At 39.9% G+C, this 8284-nt stretch overlaps 1 pseudogene; it reads right to left on the reverse strand.

Annotated features, from left to right (window-relative positions):
* Positions 1–966: 966 nt before the first annotated feature.
* The window catches only part of LOC105554395, a 53050-nt pseudogene continuing 45732 nt past the window's right edge, over positions 967–8284 (reverse strand).

Raw genomic sequence — 8284 nt, forward strand, 5'->3', positions numbered from 1 at the left:
CCAAGACTCTCTGAAGGCCTTATGCACATATGCCCATGGTAAGAACTATTATAAGAACTCTTTGAAAACACAAAAAATTCCAGATAAATTGCTTCTATGAAGACATCTTCCCAACGGCAATTAATGTTACCAATGAGTAATCACCAGTCCCTGCAATGGGCTTCTGTGACTGATCAACTTTGTTTTAAGACAGCTTGCATGAACTTCCTCTTTTTGCCTGAATAGCTTCTTCTTGTCCTAACATCCTTGAATATACCTATGATCTGTTCTAGCAATCGTATCCCAGATTATAATTCCCTGCTCATTCCTGAATAAATGTATGTCTTTGAAGAGCCACTCTTTCTGTTGCTTTTAAGTAGACAAAACTTATAAATGAATTCAGTGAAGTTTCAGGATACAAAATTAATGTTAAAATATCACTTGCATTTCTTGCATCAATAACACACTATCTGAAAAAGAAATCAAGAAACAAACCTACTCATGAAAGCATCAAAAAGAATAAAATACCTAGGAATACATTTAACCAAGGAAGTGAAACACCTGCACATTGAAAAAATCCATAAACATCCAGTGTTTATGGATTAGGAGAATTAAAATTGTCAAAATGTCTATACTACCCAAAAAGGTCTACAGATTCAACACAATCTTTATCAAAATTCCAAATGCATTTTTTTGAAAAAAAAAGTCTAAAATTTTTATGGAATCATAAGAGACCTAGAGTAGTCAAAATAATCAAGAGAAAGAAAAACATGGTTGGAGAAATCATACTTCTTGATTTCAAATTATATTATAAAGCAATAGTAATCAAAACAGTATGGTTCTGGCACAAAAACGGACATGTAGCCCAATGAAACAGAATAAACAGTGCAGATATAAATTCCAACCTTATAGGTCAACTAATTTTCAACAAGGGCAGCTCTTCTTTATTGGTGCTTTTATCAGTATGTGGTACTAAAATCCATAATTTCAGTCCTGCATATTAAGATCAAGAGTTTCTAGCTTTTATTTTTTTCTTTATTTATCTGAAGATATTTTCTGAGGAATTATTCCAAGTGTAGCAGAAATTGGCCCATGGTGTTTACTGCTGCCTGCTTTATGAGTATATTCTTGCTTAATAGAAGAATGATTAGAAATTTTGTCAGGTCTGTGATGTAATCCTGAATGCAGTAATATAGAAGTCCCTGTTGTAAATTGATGTAGTACTGGCTACTAGACAAAAATGTCTCCTACTCTGTGAAAACATCTGTTCTGTCCTTGTTGATTCTTGATGTTGAGACTGTTCCTTGTGTGATGGCAAATGCATGAGATATTTGACATTGCTATTGCTAACATTGACAAATTATCAGTATATGACTGTCTTTTACAGAAATATTGCCTGAATTTAGCAGTACTGGCCTAGCCTGACCCTGACCCATCCTTCCTCACTGGGCAGGGCCTCCCTGCAGGAACTCCACCAACTCCAGCCAGAGGCTCAGGAACAAAACCCTGATCTCCCAGGGCCTGAGTCCCTAAGGGGAGAGGTGGCCACAGTCTCTGCAGACTAGCAGACTTAGCCTTTCCTGCTGGTAGTTCTGAGGAATCCAGGCAGCCCCGATGAGTGGGTTTCCCCCCAGCAAAGCATGCCCCCTCCACCAAGGGACAGTCAAAGTGCTTCATTAAATGGGTCCTGTTCCCCCTGCCACCCAGCTGGGTGAGAACCTCCAACAGGGGTTATCAGACACCCTATACAGAAGCAATCCTACTGGCATCAGGTTGGTGCCCCTTGAGGTCAGAGATCCCAGAAGAAGGAGAGACACCATTTTTGCTGTTATCCAGCCTCCTTGAGTGACAACTCCAGGTGTGGGAGTGAACCAGATGAATAGGGCCTGAAGTGAGCCCCCAGCAAATTGCAGCAGCCCTACAGAAAAGGGACCTGACCATTGAAAGAAAAACAAACAGAAAGCAACAACAACAGCATCAGCAAAACAAGAAGTCTCCACAAAAACCCCATCCAATGGTCAGCAGCCTCAAAGATCAAAACTAGACAGACTTACGTAGGTGAGAAAAAATCAATGAAAAAACGCTGAAAACCCAAAGCCAGAGTACCTCTTCTTCTCCAATCACCACACCTCTCCAGCAAGGGCACAGGACTGGATGGAGGATGAGATGGATGCATTGACAAAGGTAGGCTTCAGAAGACGGGTAATAAAAAAAACTGTGGTGAGCTAAAGGAGTACGTTCTAATCCAATGCGAAGAAGCTAAGAACCCTGATAAAAGGTTAGAGGAGCTGCTAGCTAGAATAACCAGCTGAGAGGGGGACATAAATGACCTGATAGAGCTGAAAAACACAGCATGAGAACTTCGTGAAGCATACACAAATATCAATAGCCAAATCGACCAAGCAGAAGAAAGTATATCAGAGTTGGTAGACCACTTTGAGTTTGAAACAAAATATACAGACAAGGTTAGAGAAAAAAGAATGACAAACAAACAAACAAACAAAGCCTCCAAGAAATATGTGACTATGTAGAAAGACCAAATCTATGATTGATTAGAGTACCTGAAGAAGACGGGGAGAATGGGAACAAGCTGGAAAACACACTTCAGAAAATTACCCGGGACAACTTCCCCAACCTAGCAAGATGGCCAACATGTAAATTCGTGAAATACAGAGGACACCACCACTAAGATACTCTATGAGAAGGACAACCCCAAGACATATAATCATCAGATTCTACAAGGGCGAAATGAAGGAAAAGGTGTTAAGGGCAGCCAGAGAGAAAGGCCAGGTCACCTACGAAGGGAAGCCCATCAGACTAATAGTGGACCTGTCAGCGAAACTCTACAACCCAGAAGAGATTAAGGGTCAATATTCAACATTCTTAAAGAAAGAATTCTCAACACAGAATTTCATATCCTGCCAAACTAAGCTTCATAAGCAAAGGATAAATAAAATCCCTTTCAGACAAGCAGATGTTGAGCAATTTTGTCACCACTAGACCTGTCTTGCAAGGGCTCTTGAAGGAAGCACTAAATATAGAAAGGAAAATCTGGTACCAGATGCTGCAAAAATACGCCAAAATATAGAGACCCATGACACTATGAAGAAACTGTATCAACTAGTGTGCAAAATAACAGATAGCATCATGATGACAGGATCAAACTCACACATAACAATACGTTAAATGTAAATGTGATAAATACCCCAGTTAAAAGACACAGACCGGCAAATTGGATAAAAAGTCAAGACCCATCAGTGTGCTGTATTCAGGAGATTCATCTCACGTGCAAAGACACACATAGGCTCAAAATAAAGGGATGAAGGAAAATTTACCAAGCAAATAAAAAGCAAAAAACAAACAAACAAACAAAATCATGGGGTTCAATCCTAGTCCCTGACAAAACAGACTTTAAACCAACAAATTTCAAAAAAGACAAAGAAGGGCATTGCATAATGGCAAGGGGATCAATTCAATGAGAAGAGCTAACTATCCTAAATATACAGGCATCTGATACAGGAGGATCCAGATTCATAAAATAAGTTCCTAGAGACCTACCAAGACACGTAGACTCCCACACAATAGTAGTGAGACACTTTAGCACCCCACTGTCAATGTTAGACAGATCAAAGGACAGAAGATTAACAAGAATATTTAGGATTTGAACTCAGCTCTGGATCAAGTGGACCTAATAGACATCTACAGAACTCTCCATCCCAAATCAACAGAATACACATTCCTATCAGTGCCACATAGCACTTATTCTAAAATCGACCACATAATTGGAAGTGAAACACTCCTCAGCAAGTGCAAAAGAACTAAATCATAACAAAGAGTCTCTCAGACCACAGTGCAATCAAATTAGAACTCAGGATTAAGGAACTCACTCAAAACCATATGATTACATGCAAATTGAAAAACCTGCTCCTAAATGACTCCTGGGTAAATAATGAAATTAAGGCAGAAATCAAGAAGTTCTTTGAAACCAATGAGAACAAAGAGACAATGTACTGGAATCTCTGGGATACAGCTAAAACAGTATGTAGAGAAAAATTTATAGCACTAAATACCCACATCAGAAAGCCAGAAATATCTCAAATTGACACCCTAACATCACTATTAAAAGAGTTAGAGAAACAAAAGCAAACTAATCCAAAAGCTAGCAAAAGACAAGAAATAACTAAGTGTAGAACAGAATTAAGGAGATAGAGACACAAAAAACTCTCCAAAAAATCACTGAATTCAGAAGCTGGTTTTCTGAAAAAATTAACAGAATAGATAGACTACTAGCTAGACTAATAAAGAAGAAAAGAGAGAAGAATTAAATGACACAATAAAAAGTAATAAAGGGGATATCACCACTGACCCTAGAGAAATACAAACTACCATCAGAGAATACTATAAACATCTATATGCAAATAAACTAGAAAATCTAGGAAAAATTGATAAATTCCTGGACACATACAGCCTCCCAAGACTAAACCAGGAAGAAGTCAAATCCCTAAATAGATCAACAAAAAGTTCTGAAATTGAGGCAGCAATTAATAGCCTACCAACCAAAAAATATCCCAGGACCAGATGGATTCACAGCTGAATTCTACCAGAGGTACAAAGAGGTGATGATACCATTCCTTCTGAAACTATTCCAAACAATTGAAAAGGAGGGACTCCTCCCTAACTCATTTTATGAAACCAGAATCATCGTGATATCAAAATCTGCCAGAAACACAACAACAACAAAAGAAAACTTTAGGCCAATATCCCTGATGAGCATCAATGTGAAAATTGTCAATAAAATACCTGCAGATCAAATCCAGCGGCATATCAAAGAACTTATCTACCATGATCAAGTAGGCTTCATCCCTGTGATGCAAATCTGGGTCATCACATGCAAATAAATAAATGTAACCCATCACATAAACAGAACCAAAGACAAAACCACACGATTGTCTCAATAGATGCAGAAAAGGCCTTCAATAAAATTCAACATCCCTTTATGCTAAAAACTCTCAATAAACTAGGTATTGATGGAACATGTCTCAAAATAATAACAGCCATTTATGATAAACCCACAGCCAGTAACATATTGAATGGGCAAAAGCTGGGAGCTTCCCTTGGAAAACAACTACAAGACAAGGGTGCCCTCTCTCACCACCCCTATTCAACATATTATTGGAAGTTCTGGCCAGAGCAATCAGGCAAGAGAAATAAATAAAGGGTATTCAAACAGAAAGAGAGGAAGTCAAATTGTCTCTGTTGCAGATGACATGATTATATATTTAGAAAACCCCATTACATCAGCCCAAAACTCCTTAAGCTGATAAGCAACTTCAGCAAATTCTCAGGATACAAAATCAGTGTGCAAAAATCACAAGTATTCCTTGACACCAACAGTAGACAAGCAGAGAGATAAATCACGAATGAACTCCCATTCACAATTGCTACAAAGAGAAGTAAATACCTAGAAATACAACTAACAAGGGATGTGAAGGACCTCTTCAAAGAGAACTACAAACCACTGCTCAAGGAAACAAGAGAGGACACAAACAAATGGAAAAACATTCCATCCTCATGGATAGGAAGAATCAATATCATTAAAATGGCCACATTGCCCAAAGTAGTTTATAGATTCAATGGTATTGAATTGAATGCATCAAACTACCATTGATATTCTTCACAGAATTAGAAAAAAAACTACTTTAAATTTCATATGGAATCAAAGAAGACCCCATATAGCCAAGACAATCCTAAGCAAAAAGAACAAGGCTGGAGGTATCACACTACCTGACTTCAAATTATACTACAAGGCTACAATAACCAAAACAGCATGGTACTTGTACCAAAACTGACATATAGATCAATGGAACAAAACAGAGACTTCAGAAGTAATACCACACATCTAAAACCATCTGATCTTTGACAAATCTGACAAAAAAGAAGCAACAGGGAAAGAATCTCTTATTCAATAAATGGGGTAAATGGTGCTGGAAAAACTGGCTAGCCATATGCAGAAACTGGACCCCTTCCTTACACCTTATACAAAAATTAACTCAAGATGGATTAAAGATTTAAATATAAACCCAAAACCACAAAAACCCTAGAAGAAAACCTAGGCAACACCATTCAGGACATAGGCATGGGCAAGACTTCATGAATAAAACACCTAAAGCAGTTGCAACAAAAGCAAAAATCAACAAATGGGATCTAATTAAACTAAAGAGCTTCTGCACAGCCAAAGGAAGTATCATGCCTGCAGAATGGGAGAAAAATTTTGCAATCTACCCATCTGACACAGGTCTAATGTCCAGAATTTACAAGGAACTTAAACAAACTTACAAGAAAAAAAAAAAATCCTATCGAAAAGTGGGCAAAGGATATGAAAAGACACTTCTCAAAAGAAGACATTTATGTGGCCAAAAAACAGAAAAAAAAGCTCAATATCACTGATGACTAGAGAAATACAAATCAAAACCACAATGAGATACAATCTCACACCAATCAGAATGATGATTATTAAAATGTCAAGAAACAATAGATACTGGTGAAGCTGTGGAGGGAATGTAAATTAGTTCAACCATTGTGGAAGACAGTATGGTGATTCCTCAAGGATCTAGAACCAGAAATACCATTTAACCCAACAATCCCATTACTGGGTATATAACCAAAGGAACATAAATCATTCTACCATAAAGATACATGCACACATATGTTTATTGCAGCACTATTTACAATAGGAAAGTCATGGAACCAACCCAAATGTCCATCAATGATAGACTGTATAAAGAAAATGTGGTACATACACACTGTGGAATACTATGCAGTCATAAAGAAGAATGAGATCATGTCTTTTGGAGTGACATGGATGAAACTGGAAGACATCATCCTCAGCAAAATAACACAGGAAGAGAAAACCAAACACCACATGTTCTCACTCATAAGTGGGAGTTGAACAATGAGAGCACATGGACACAGGGAAGGGAACAACACACCCCAGAGCCTGCTGAGGGATTGGGGGTGAGATGAGGGAATTTACAGGATGAATCAATAGACGCAGCAAATCATCATGGCATATGTATACCTACGTAAAAAACCTGCACATTCTGCACATGTATCCCACAACTTAAAATAAAATAAATTAAAAAATTTTTTTTAAAAAAATGTGTGATACCAGCTCGGGGGGGGCATGCCCAAGATGGCCTAATAGGAACAGCTCCAGCCTCCAGCTCCCAGCATGAGCAACAAAGAAGACGGGTGATTTCTGCATTTTCAATTGAGGTGCTGGGTTCATCTCACTGGGGAGTGTCAGACAGTTGGTGCTGGTCTACGGGCACAGCCCGACCAGCGAGAGCTGAAGCAGGGTGATGCATCGCCTCACCTGGGAAGCGCAAGGGGGAAGGGAATTCCTTTTCCTAGCCAAAGGAAATTGAGATACACAGCACCTGGAAAATCGGATAACTCCCGCCCTAATACTGTGCATTACCAAGGGTCTTAGCAAATGGCACACCAGGAGATTATACCCCAAACCTGGCCCAGAGGGTCCCACGCCCACGGAGCCTCCATCGTTGCTAGTACAGCAGTCTGAGATCTAACTGCAATGCGGCAGTGAGGCTGGGGGAGGGGCGCCCGTCATTGCTGAGGCTTAAGTAGGTAAACAAAGCCACCCGGAAGCTCGAATTGAGTGGAGCCCACTGCAGCTCAAGGAGGCCTGCCTGCCTCTGTATACTCCACCTCTGGGGACAGGGCATAGCTAAACAAAAAGCTGCAGAAACCTCTGCAGAGGCAAATGTCCCTGTCTGACAGCTTTGAAGAGAGCAGTGGTTCTCCCAGCATGGAGGTTGAGATTTGAGAATGGACAGACTGCCTGCTCAAGTGAGTCCCTGACCCCTGAGTAGCCAAACTGGGAGACATCCCCCACTAGGTGCAGACCGACACCTCACACCTCACACGGCTAGGTACACCCCTGAGACGAAGCTTCCAGAGCAAGAACGAGACAGCAACACTCGCTGTTCAGCATTCTGCAGCCTCCGCTGCTGATACCTAGGCAAACAGGGTCTGGAGTGGACCTCAAGCAAACTCCAACAGACCTGCAGCTGAGGGTCCTGACTGTTAGAAGGAAAACTAACAAATAGAAAGGACAACCACACCAAAACCCCATCAGTACATCACCATCATCAAAAACCAAAGGCAGATAAAACCACAAAGATGAGGAAAGGGCAATGCAGAAAAGCTGGAAATTCAAAAAATCAGAGTGCATCTCCCCCTCCAAAGGAACGCAGCTCATCACTAGCAACGGATCAAAGCTGGA

The sequence above is a fragment of the Mandrillus leucophaeus genome, unplaced genomic scaffold (assembly GCF_000951045.1).
Source record: "Mandrillus leucophaeus isolate KB7577 unplaced genomic scaffold, Mleu.le_1.0 Scaffold64, whole genome shotgun sequence".
Classification (NCBI taxonomy): domain Eukaryota; kingdom Metazoa; phylum Chordata; class Mammalia; order Primates; family Cercopithecidae; genus Mandrillus; species Mandrillus leucophaeus.